The following is a 12,144-nucleotide window of genomic DNA, read 5'->3' as shown; positions in this document are numbered from 1 at the left end:
CTAGAAGGAGAGATGGAAACCATTTAAAAAACCTAAAACTAAAGTTGGACTTCTTGGATTATTATTTTTACAAAAACTGATGAAACCTGAATCAACATTTTTCCACAAGTGGACCAACACTAAGATAAAAAGCTGCAGGTATTTAAATATTTCGGTTGTTTCTGTTCTTACACGGCCTGCAGTTCAGTCTAGTTCTGAGTTTTAGTCACAGGACTTCTGAGTCACTGACGGCATCACAGTTGTCCTCATAAGTGCTGAATTTGTCGTTCTTCTTACAGAATTTGGTGCAAAAACTTAACTTTTTTTGTCAAAATATAACTGAATAAAGTAGCAAAATGACAGCTGGAGGCTCTTGGAAAATTTTTGGAGCTTTTATGGAGCCACTTTGAGCTGTAATGCTGCATTTCTACTCATCTGTTACGTGTACACAGCCTGCAGTTCAACTTCAAAGTCCGTACATTTTTGCCAGAAGACTTAAGTCCCTAATGACATCACAGCTGTGTGGACAAGTGCAGAATTTCGTTTCAGTTGAAATATAATTAAATGAACCCTTTAACTCTTTGAATCCTAAGCAGCAGTTTTTTGTGCGTTAATCGGACAGTTTAAACCTTCTCTAAAGAGTTTAGGATGACTTTACCAACTAATTTGATCTAAGTTAGTGGAATTTGTGTTCCAAAGAATCCCTAAAGTGCTTTTCTACACTTCTGCACCACAAAATTTGAACTTGGAGTCGGTGAGACCAAACTTTTTCTGCTTCTGTTTGTTTAAATGACACAAATCCAAGAACCAACCAGCCTGATGAGGCCTTCTGGGTTCTAAGGCCACACTTCTACTCATTTATTTCTCCGCTGAAACATTCAAAAGGCGTCCGACCTCCTTTTTGTTCACCAGCGACTCTCCAGAAAAACGCCTCATTCTGAAACCCATTAAATTCGTGAACGTGAAGCCGGAGTCGGTGTGAAATCAGAAATGTCATTAGCAGCCGGACTCGGAGCGTCGAGGGAAACTTGGCCTCGTTGACCGGAGCCACCGAGTCGCTCTAATCGATGGCAGCGGGTCCCACAGCTCCAACATTTACATTTTGATTCGAGCAGTGGATGAGCAGAGGAACCAGGACGGTGAGCGCCTCCTCCGGTCCGGACGCCAGCCGGCATCACGGCCGCCTCGTCTCCGTCCTCCTCCTCCAGTCCGAAGCACTGAGGCTGATCCCAGGACGCCGACGGCTCGTCAATATATGGATCCACAGCCTCTAATTCAGTGAAAAATCTAGTTTTCCATTAGCCGCCGACGGCCTCCAGATCCTCCAGCTGTAATTATTAAAGGCAGATTCCCTGAAAGCAATCGCAGCAACACATTTGTATCTTTGAAATCTTAATAAGCCGAAGGGAGAGAAAAAGAAAGGAGAGGAGAGGAGATAGAGGAGGAAGAAAAGGAGGAGAAACGAGATGAAGAACGAGCAAAGGATGATCTGAGGAGGAGTTAAAGGAGGCGAAGAGTTAAACAAGAAAAACGTCTCCAAGAAGCTCCATGTTTTTGGAGAAACTTTTGGTTCTTTTTAGAGCAACTTTGGATGGTTTTGGAGCATCTACTGAACCCGTTTTGAAGCACCTTTTGGAACTCTGAGGAGCAACTTTTAGAGCATCTTTTGGGCTTTTCTGCAGCAAGTTTGGAGATTTTTAGGAGAAACTTTTTGGGGATTTTTTTGGATAAGCTCTGGGCCTTTTTGCCACAATTTGGGGCATTTTTGGAACATCCTTTTTTTTGAGCAACTTTTGATGTTTTTTGTGCACTTTTTGTAGAATCTTTGAAACATTTTTGGAGAAACATCTGGAACCTTTTTAGAGCACTTTTGTACATTTCTGGAGGACCTTTTGGACGTTTTTAAGAACAACTTTTGAAGCTTTTTAGAGCAACGTTTGTTTTTTGTGCATCTGTTGAACCATTTTGGAGTTTATGGGACACATTTTTAGGCATTTCAGGAGCTCTTTTTTTGTTTTGTTTTTTGGAGAAACATTTGAGCTTTCTGCTGCAAGTTTGGACCTTTTGAAGAGCAACTTTGGGAAATTTTTTGAGCCCAATTTGGAGACTTTTTGAGCACAATTGGAGGTTTTTGGAACACTTTTTTTGTAGATTTTTTGCTGACCATTTCAAAAAACTTTCAAAGTGTATTTGAAGCACTTTTTGAAACGTGTGTTGACTTTTTTGAAGAACCTTTTGGACCATTTTTAGAGCACCCTTTGGAGAACTTTTGGTGCCATTTTGGAGCTTTTCTAGAGTATCATTTCAAACTTTTTTGCATCTGTTTTGTAATTTAACTCTAAATAAAACCACATCAATCTGAGGAGCTGCACATTCACCTGATATTTCTGTTATTTCTTTTAAAAAGCATCAACTCTTAAACCTCTGGCTGCCTGATTTGAGGCTGTTTAGTCTTGAACAAAGAGCTCTTCTTTCCTATTTCCTGCCTGTTTGCACTAATTTGCTGTTTTCTGGCTTTTATCCTCCTGCAGACGGAGCTGAACTTTACCTCGAGCTGCTTCACGTTCTGTCAAGACCGACCACTGAACTTCCTAAAAAGGTCTTTCTCTTTCATTTTCTCTTCTGTCTGAGGTTCTCTCTCTTTCTTTTCTCCGCAGAAATATCTGACAGAAACAGTCGGTCGGCAGCAAATCACCAACAGGAAGCTGGAAATCCTCAAATACACGTTAAATGTTCTTAAATCTGCTGAATATGAGCGACTGCTCTGCAAAACACATTCGACTTTCCACAACATCTGCCAATGATAAGAGCTGTTTGGTAAAAGGAGAATAACTCCAGTTCAAGATTTTCCAACTGTTGTGTGTTTTTGGACCATGAAGGATTCTGATTTACTCCTTTACCAATAACTTTGGACTGATGGATTTATCTTCCATTTTTGACATAATATAATCAAAATCACAAAAAAGACAAATGCAAGTTGCAGGATTTTGAGTTCTAAATGTCTTTAAACTTGATTTTTCTCTAAAATCCTGGCTTACATTTCAAGTATTTTTGCATTTCTGGAGACGGAAAGACGTTGTGATGAAAAAAAAGTGGAATATTTGCTGCTTTTAGCTTCTGAGGCGCTGAGATTTCATGTTTTTTTCTTTTACAGATGATGATAAAAAAACATCAACCTGGAATAATTATTAATATTTAAATAACTGCAGGTTGGAACTTTAAAATAATTAGTTTTAATGAGCTCTGTTTGAATGTTTTTATTCTTATTTTTCTGCACATTTCTCTTTTTCTACCTCTATCCTCTGACTTATTCCACCTATTTGATTAATTTCCTCCCTTTCCGTACGTGCACACCTGCTCCCCGGTTACCTGGCAGCCTCCCGTCGCCATGGGAACCGCTGCCGTGACAACCCGGCGCTTTGGTATGCAGGAGAGCGGCGGCGGCGTCCTGATCCAAACGCCGAGTGGCACAATTTAATGAAGTTCTGTTCTTTGTGCAGCTCATCTGCTTCTCTGAATAGTTTCCAGCGGCCGATCGATGCTCCGCTGGCCTTTCACATCTGTCAGCCGTCATCCCCGCCATGCAAATTCCCCTCACAAACCGGCCTGACACTTTTCCCGTAGCCGGAAAAACGCCGCGGCTCAGCAATAAACGGGGTGAAGGCCTCATTTCTCAGAGAGACGGAGACCTTTTCCATCAAAGTTTTCTCTCCGAGCCCCGACAGGACGGCGATGTGAAAGGACAGCCGCTAAAGTTCAGCTCTGAGCCGACGAGGAGCCGCGAAAAAGGAAGAAGTTGTGAGCTAGTCGACTGTTGGGGGGGACGAAAACTCAAAATGTCTGTGAAAGTTCAGCTAGTACACATTTTCCCCAACAAAACACCATTTTCCATTGGTTTTGTTGGGATTTTCCAAATTAAATTAGTGCATTAGAGAAGCTAAAAGCAGCAAATATTCCACTTTTTTTTTTTAACCACAACGTCTTTACATCTTCAACACTGACTCCAGAAATACAAATACTAACTCAAATTTAAGCCATGACAACTTGTATTTGTCTTTCTTGGTATATATTATGTCAAAAATGGAGGAAAAGTCCAGGTTTCATGTGCAAATGTCCAAAATTCAACAGAAAAACATGAAATATTTGCCTTAAAGAAGCTGAAAACATCAAGCTATTCTGGGTTTTTTTTAAATTTTCATTTGAAAAAACCCTCATTTTCCATTGGTTTTGTTGGGATTTTCCAAATTAAACTATTGGATTAGAGAAGCTAAAAGCAGAAAACACTCAACATTTTTGACCACAACCTCTTGACATCTTCAACACTGACTCCAGAAAGACAATAATGTGTGATGGTAGACTGTTGGGGAAAAGAAAACTCAAAATGTTGGTGAAAGTTGAATTGTTATGCATTTTTCCCAACAAAACACCATTTTCCATTAGTTTTGTTGGGATTTTCCATTTTAACCGGTGCATTAAAGAAGCTGAAAGCAGCAAATATTCCACCTTTTTCACCACGACATCTTTCCATCTTCAGCTCTGACTCCAGAAATATAAATAAGTTGTGTGATGGTCGAATGTTTAAATTGATTCTCTAAATGGTTCTCGATGAACGTATGAGTTGATACGTGATGGATTGATGGCTGCAGATCCAATAAAGTGCTGCAGAGCTGCACTTTATCGCTAACAGCTCTGTTGGTTGTTCTGACTTTTCAATTAATTCTCTGCTGCTGCTTCGACCTTTCAAAGCCACAAACACAGAAACTGGATTCTGCTGCTTCACACAACAGAGAGAGAATCAGAAACACACACAGAGGCAGAAAAAGATGCATCATTTGATCAAAGAATCTCTTTTTAAAAAGCATGAAAGCCATGACAGGTGGCAGCAAAACTAAAACTAAAAAAACTGAAAACGTGTCTAATTTTAAGATTCTTAGATTCAACATTCTGTTGTTTTTGTTTACAGTGCAGAACTCAGAAAACCTGCAACTACTTTAAAAATCTACAAAAATATGAAGAAAACCCAACAGATTTAACATTAAAGAGTCACATAGTTGTTTTTGCAGTGCAGATCTTCATTCAGTCCAATAATAGATAAAAAATAATAAAACTCAACAATTCTTAAAGATTATTTATTTAATAATATTTATTTATTATTCTTTATTCTTAAAGAGCCCCTTACTGTTAATTTTCTCAACTTGAAGCTAACGGCACAGCTACAGAGACCCAGAGGAAGAAGCTAATTATATAGCTAAAGTTATAGAAAGAAGCTAAGTACACAGATAATGCCACAGAAGGATACAGCTAAAGTTATGGAAAGAAGCTAACTGTAGAGCAAAAGCCATGGAAAGACGCTAACTGTAGAGCCAAAGCCATAGAAAGAAGCTAACAACACAACCATAGCCATAGAAAGAAGCTAATTACAGAGCCAAAGCCATAGAAAGAAGCTAACTACACAACCAAAGCCATAGAAAGAAGCTAATTACACAGCTAAAGTTATGGAAAGAAGCTAACTGTAGAGCCAAAGCCATAGAAAGAAGCTAACTACACAGCCAAAGCCATAGAAAGAAGCTAACTACACAACCAAAGCCATAGAAAGAAGCTAATTACACAGCTAAAGTTATGGAAAGAAGCTAACTGTAGAGCGAAAGCCACAGAAAGAAGCTAACTACACAACCAAAGCCATAGAAAGAAGCTAATTACACAGCTAAAGTTATGGAAAGAAGCTAACTGTAGAGCGAAAGCCACAGAAAGAAGCTAATTACACAACCAAAGCCATAGAAAGAAGCTAATTACACAGCCAAAGCCATAGAAAGAAGCTAATTACACAGCTAAAGTTATGGAAAGAAGCTAACTGTAGAGCCAAAGCCATAGAAAGAAGCTAACTACACAACCAAAGCCATAGAAAGAAGCTAATTACACAGCCAAAGCCATAGAAAGAAGCTAACTACACAACCAAAGCCATAGAAAGAAGCTAATTACACAGCTAAAGTTATGGAAAGAAGCTAACTGTAGAGCAAAAGCCATAGAAAGAAGCTAACTACACAGCCAAAGCCATAGAAAGAAGCTAACTACACAACCAAAGCCATAGAAAAAAGCTAATTACACAGCTAAAGTTATGGAAAGAAGCTAACTGTAGAGCGAAAGCCATAGAAAGAAGCTAACTACACAGCCAAAGCCATAGAAAGAAGCTAACTACACAACCAAAGCCATAGAAAGAAGCTAATTACACAGCTAAAGTTATGGAAAGAAGCTAACTGTAGAGCCAAAGCCATAGAAAGAAGCTAACTACACAGCCAAAGCCATAGAAAGAAGCTAACTACACAACCAAAGCCATAGAAAGAAGCTAATTACACAGCTAAAGTTATGGAAAGAAGCTAACTGTAGAGCCAAAGCCATAGAAAGAAGCTAACTACACAACCAAAGCCATAGAAAGAAGCTAACTGTAGAGCCAAAGCCATAGAAAGAAGCTAACTACACAGCCAAAGCCATAAAAAGAAGCTAACAATGCAGAAAAAGTTTTTTTTTTTAAAGAAAAAAAAGCTAAATACACAGCTATGGCCATAAAAAAAGATGCTAACTACATAGCAAAAGTCATAGAAAACGGCTAACTACACAGATAATTAAAAAAAAAAAGCTAACTACACTCTTAAAAGCCATAGAGGCAGAAGCTAAGAACAGCTAAAATCATAGACGCAGCTAAAGTTATAGAAAGAAATTAACTACACAGCTAACATTACAGAAAAAAATCTACATTCATATTAAAATAACCCAACAGATTTACTATAAGAGTTTCATATTTTTTTTTTTTTTTTTTTTTTTACAGTGTGGAGCTTCATCTGGTCCAGTTGTAAATATGAATGAAATCCAACAGATTTACCATTAAAGATCCCTGTAATGTTTATTTTTTTTACAGTGCAGACTCGGTCTGGTGTCACACTTCATCAGAGCTGGTCTCCGTGGAAACCGTGAGCCGACTCAGCTCCTCTGTTATTGGCAGGACGTGTCAGCCGGCCGATAGATTTATGTTTGCAGATGAGGCGGTCGATGGGGAGAGCTGGAGACTGGAGGAGGAGAAAACTGGATATGAGAGGAAAAATGATGCGAGGAGGACCGCAGGAAAAGTCCAGATATGATGAAGAAGGCCCGCTGTCAAGGAGACGGCAGACGGCCAATCATAGCAGAGAATAAATCAGAGGAGGGCTGTCATTGGAGGAGACGGAACGGCAGGAAGTTTTATTTAAAAATCTGGATTTCTGATAAAACAAATCAGCCACAGAGACTTCAAAATAAGAAATAAAACATTCCATTTTTACAAGTAATTCATAAATGTCCTGAATTTCCAAAACATGTAACCACTGGTACATCTGTAACCTTACCTTTTTTCCATTTGTTTTGATATTGATAGATTTTTAAAATTATTATTATTATTAAATAAATTATTATATATCAGAGAAAATCTTAAATCAAAACTTTTAATTTATTATTTATTTATTAAACGTAACACTTTATTATTTTATATAATATTTAAATTAAAATATATATCAAATTTAGAAATGCTATATTTTTATACAGATATATGTAATTAATAATATAACATATTTTACAAATAATTCATAAAATGCAACTGCCTAAAGGACAACAATAGATATATATATATATACACACTATTATTATTATCATTATCATTATTGTTACTACTATCATTATTATTACTAATTTATCCTCCTTCTCCCAGTAAAAGTCCAGACTAAGCACTGAGAGGGTCTCTGGGTGAGGAGGGGTGATGGAGGGGGGAGGACGTCCTGTCGGCGTGGCAACAGCTGCCGTGTCACCGCCTCCCCGTGGGAGCCGCCGTCAAACGGAAAGGTTGTGCCACATCTGCATAATCGTTACCGCGGCGACAGAAAGTCGTTGTGGGAAACAATCAATGTTGTTTTAAGGGACCTTTAAAAAAAACCACGAGTGTCTTAAAGAAGATCTAGTGTCTGCAGACGTTTCACCGGAACGTTTTCACACAAACACCACGAGGAGGTTCTAGGAAAACACAGCGTAGATATTTAACCGATGCTAAAGACAGGAAACACACAATTACTGTTTACTGTACGCAGAACAAAACACTGAAGCTAACATGTCAACAGTGGTTTAAAACAACTAAAACTATCACTAAACTGATGCTAATAAACAACATGTCAATACAAACTAATTTACTGTACGTAGTGTCTACGGATACGGCACTTTCCATTTGCCACCGTCTGTGTTCATTCTGAACCCGAAGCCCAACTCCCACAGATATCAGAACGCAGAACAGACTCTGTGCAGTCATTGGTGGTATGTGTAGTTCCCTAAACAAAAATATTTCTCCCACAACAACTAAACAGTGACAGAGTGTTACAACCCAGGAATCAAACGTGGGCTGCTAGATCAGCAGTCCAGCACTCTACCAATGTTGCCACAGAGAAAGAGCTCCGTTTGCCATAGTGAATACTGGTAGAAATACAGAGTGGTCCGTACCTCTAGTACAGATGCTACGGGTACGGGTCCGTACCTCTAGCATCAACCTTTACTGTATAAAACACTGAAGCTAACAGGTCAGCAGTGGTTAGAAACAAGCATGAATCTATAAACTGATGCTAATAAACACCATCTCAATAATAACTTATTTACTGCATAAAACACTGAAGCTAACATGTCAACATTTAAAGTTATAGAAAGCAGCTAACTGTATAGCCAAAGCCAAAGAAATAAGCTAACAATGCAGCTGAAGCCACAGAAAGAAATTATCTACACTGCTAAAGTTATAGAAAGAAGCTAACTACACAGCTAAAGCTGTAGAAAGAAGCTAGCAATGCAGCTAAAGATATAGAAAGAAGCTAGCAATGCTGCTAAAGCTATAGAAAAAAAGCTAACTACACAGCTAAAATTATGGAAAGAAGCTAACAATGTTGCTAAAGTTATAGAAAAAAAGCTAACTACAAAGCTAAAATTATGGAAAGAAGCTAACAATGCTGCTAAAGCTATAGAAAAAAGCTAACTACACAGCTAAAGCTATAGAAAGAAGCTAACTACACAGTTAAATTCATAGAAAGAAGCTATCAATGTAGCTAAAGCTATAAAAAGAAACCAATAATGCAGATAAAATTATAGAAAGAAGCTAACTACGTAGCCAAAGCCATAGAAAAAAGCTAAAAATGCAGTTACAGCTGTAGAAAGAAGCCAATTAGATTTCTAACGACATACAAAGAAGCTAACAATGCAGCTAAAGTTATAGAAAGAAGCTAACTACACCGCTAAAGTTATAGAAAGAAGCTAACTACACAGTTAAATTCATAGAAAGAAGCTATCAATGTAGCTAAAGCTATAAAAAGAAACCAATAATGCAGATAAAATTATAGAAAGAAGCTAACTACGTAGCCAAAGCCATAGAAAAAAGCTAAAAATGCAGTTACAGCTGTAGAAAGAAGCCAATTAGATTTCTAACGACATACAAAGAAGCTAACAATGCAGCTAAAGTTATAGAAAGAAGCTAACTACACAGCTAAAGTTATAGAAAGAAGCTAAAATCACAGAAAGAATCTAACTACACAGCTAAAGTAATAGAAAACAGCTAACTAAACAGCTATGGCCATAAAAACAGGCTAACTACATAGCTAAAGTCATAGACAGAAGCTAACAATAATAGTATTTTTAAAAAGTATCTGAATGTATTGTTTATATTATTTACTAATTACCATATTTTCTTTGATTACTTGTTAATTTTTATTACTTTATTATACATATTACACTCAGAGCGATTTTATTCCATCTCCAGTGTTAATTTAAGCTCAAATCATTCAACCTCAGTTCTGTCCCTTTTAAATGTAATATTTTTTACATTATTTTAATTTATCATTCATATTATTTACTTATTACATATACTTTTAAAATCATTTTTATTTTATTTTTAGTAATTAATTTTTAAAAAATCAGTTTGTCTGTGTTCAGTTTTTTCCATTTAATTATTACATTTGTGTTTTTACTGCTTTTGTCTTTATTAATTCCTGCATAATTATAGATTTTTAAAAAATTATATTATATAATTTACATGATTTTAAATTTTTTTTTTTACAATTATTATTACTTTAACTGCAGCCACAGCTTTTGTGATCATCATCATCACTATTATTATTATTTATTATTATTATTATTATCATCTCCAGTTTAAAGTGGGAAAAAAATCAACCTTAATTCTGTCCTTTTTAGTAGCAGTATATTTTTTATATCAAATTACATTTATTTATTAGTTATATAATTTACTATTTACCAATTTTTTAAAAATATTATTTTAAAAAAATCATATATTAATTTAGCACAGTCAGAGTTTTTTTTGTTCTATCAGCTTTAGATCTATTTTTGCTAAAAGTATGATTTCATTTTGTGTCTTTCCTGCTTTTATCTTCACTAATTGCTGCAAAATTATAGAAAAATGAGATAAAAGAAGCCAAAAAGAAAAAGAAAACAGGTGACGGAAGGAAAAAGAAATAAAGAAACAGGAGAAAAACAGCAGATCTGTGACAAAACAGCAGAGATGGAGAGAATGAGACAAAAAGAGGAAGACGAAGGAGAGAGGAAGTGATGAAGAAGCAAAAGAGGAGGAAGAGGAGGAGGTCTTCTTCTTCTATCAGCAGATAAGAGGCAGAAATGGATGAATCCGATTGGCCGGAGCCTCTCAGCCTCTTATCTCTTCGCCTTCATGAACTCGGGACACATTTCATAGAAATTTGCGAAATCGGGAAAGCCGTGTTTGGAGTCATCGATCACGGAGACGCCGCCTCGTTCATCTCCTCCTTCACAGTAAAACTAACATCCACACTTTATTTACTTTTCTCAACAATTATCCTCCACTTTGGTGCTTCTGAAGGTCAAACTAAGTTGGTGGAATTTCAGAGTTTCAGGCTTGAAGTCGTTGATGAATCACAGACGGAGTGGAGCTGCAGGGTTCAAGTTTTTGTTTCAGATGACATTAGAAATGAAGGATCCTGATTAACAACAACATGATAATAAAAGTCTGAGTTAGTCCAAAGATGTTCAGTTTGGTGTGACAGAGGAGGAAAGAAACCAGAAAAAACATACATCGAAGAAGATAGAATAAGAAAATTTAGAGTTTTTATCTTAAAAAATGACCCAAACCGATTAACTGACTATCTAAACAGTCGACAACTAAGGGATGAATCGTTGCATCGCTAAATAATTAGAGATCTGTAGCAGTCTGGAGATCTTTGGAGCCTTTACAGGTTTTGGACATTTTCACTGCACCTTTTATGAGCTCTCTGGAACTTTTCAAGAGCACTTTTTGGAGATATTGGTTAGAGATTTTTGAAGGATCTTTTGGAGCTTTTCAGACCTCTTTTTGAAGCTTTTTTGAGCACTTTTGAAGATAAGAAGACTGCTAATAAACTAGCTACTCTTTTGTAATTTAAAGCACGTATGAACTGGAAACCTGCTATTTTCTGCTGTTTTTCCTGCTGGAACTACAGATAACACATCTTTAGTTTATACAATTACCAGAAAGTTCAATAATCTGAGGATTATTTCTGTTTTTACAGTTTCTGGCTCTGATAAAAGGTCATTTTGGAACAATTTAAAGCAACAACATCTTTAAATATCATTCTAATGAGTGAAATAAAGCAAAACAAGGACATTTTGTTGTATTTCTGTCATTATAAAGATGATAAAGCTTGTAATCTGTTGTCTGGGATTACAAACGTTCATTTATTTCAGTTTTTCTGTCATTTAAAGCTCGTATGAACTGGAAACCTCCTGGTTTTGCTCTGAGCTGAGAGGATTTTGTGGTAAACTTTGAATTAAGCCTCTCGATGACAAACTAGTCCAATTCCAGGCGTGTCGCCGCCGCCGCCTGATATTTGTCTCACTGTTGTTCCTCCTCCTCCTTTTCTTTTCCCTCAGATTTGAATCGGCCGGAGGTCTGCTCTGACAGCGCAGGAATAATTAGAGTACAGCCTGGGCCTCGCCTGGCCGCTATATGAGCTCTTATCAGGAGGAGAGGAGCTCGTCCATCAGCAGGGTCACTGTATCCACTACATGGAGATATGATAAATAAACAGCAGCTATCTGCTGCTGCTACATCCTCTGGACCTCCATAACAACAGTAAAGGCCGTGCACGCCGC

The sequence above is a fragment of the Acanthochromis polyacanthus genome, chromosome 7 (genome assembly GCF_021347895.1).
Source record: "Acanthochromis polyacanthus isolate Apoly-LR-REF ecotype Palm Island chromosome 7, KAUST_Apoly_ChrSc, whole genome shotgun sequence".
In the NCBI taxonomy this organism is placed as follows: domain Eukaryota; kingdom Metazoa; phylum Chordata; class Actinopteri; family Pomacentridae; genus Acanthochromis; species Acanthochromis polyacanthus.
Note: the sequence above shows the minus strand (reverse complement) of the source record.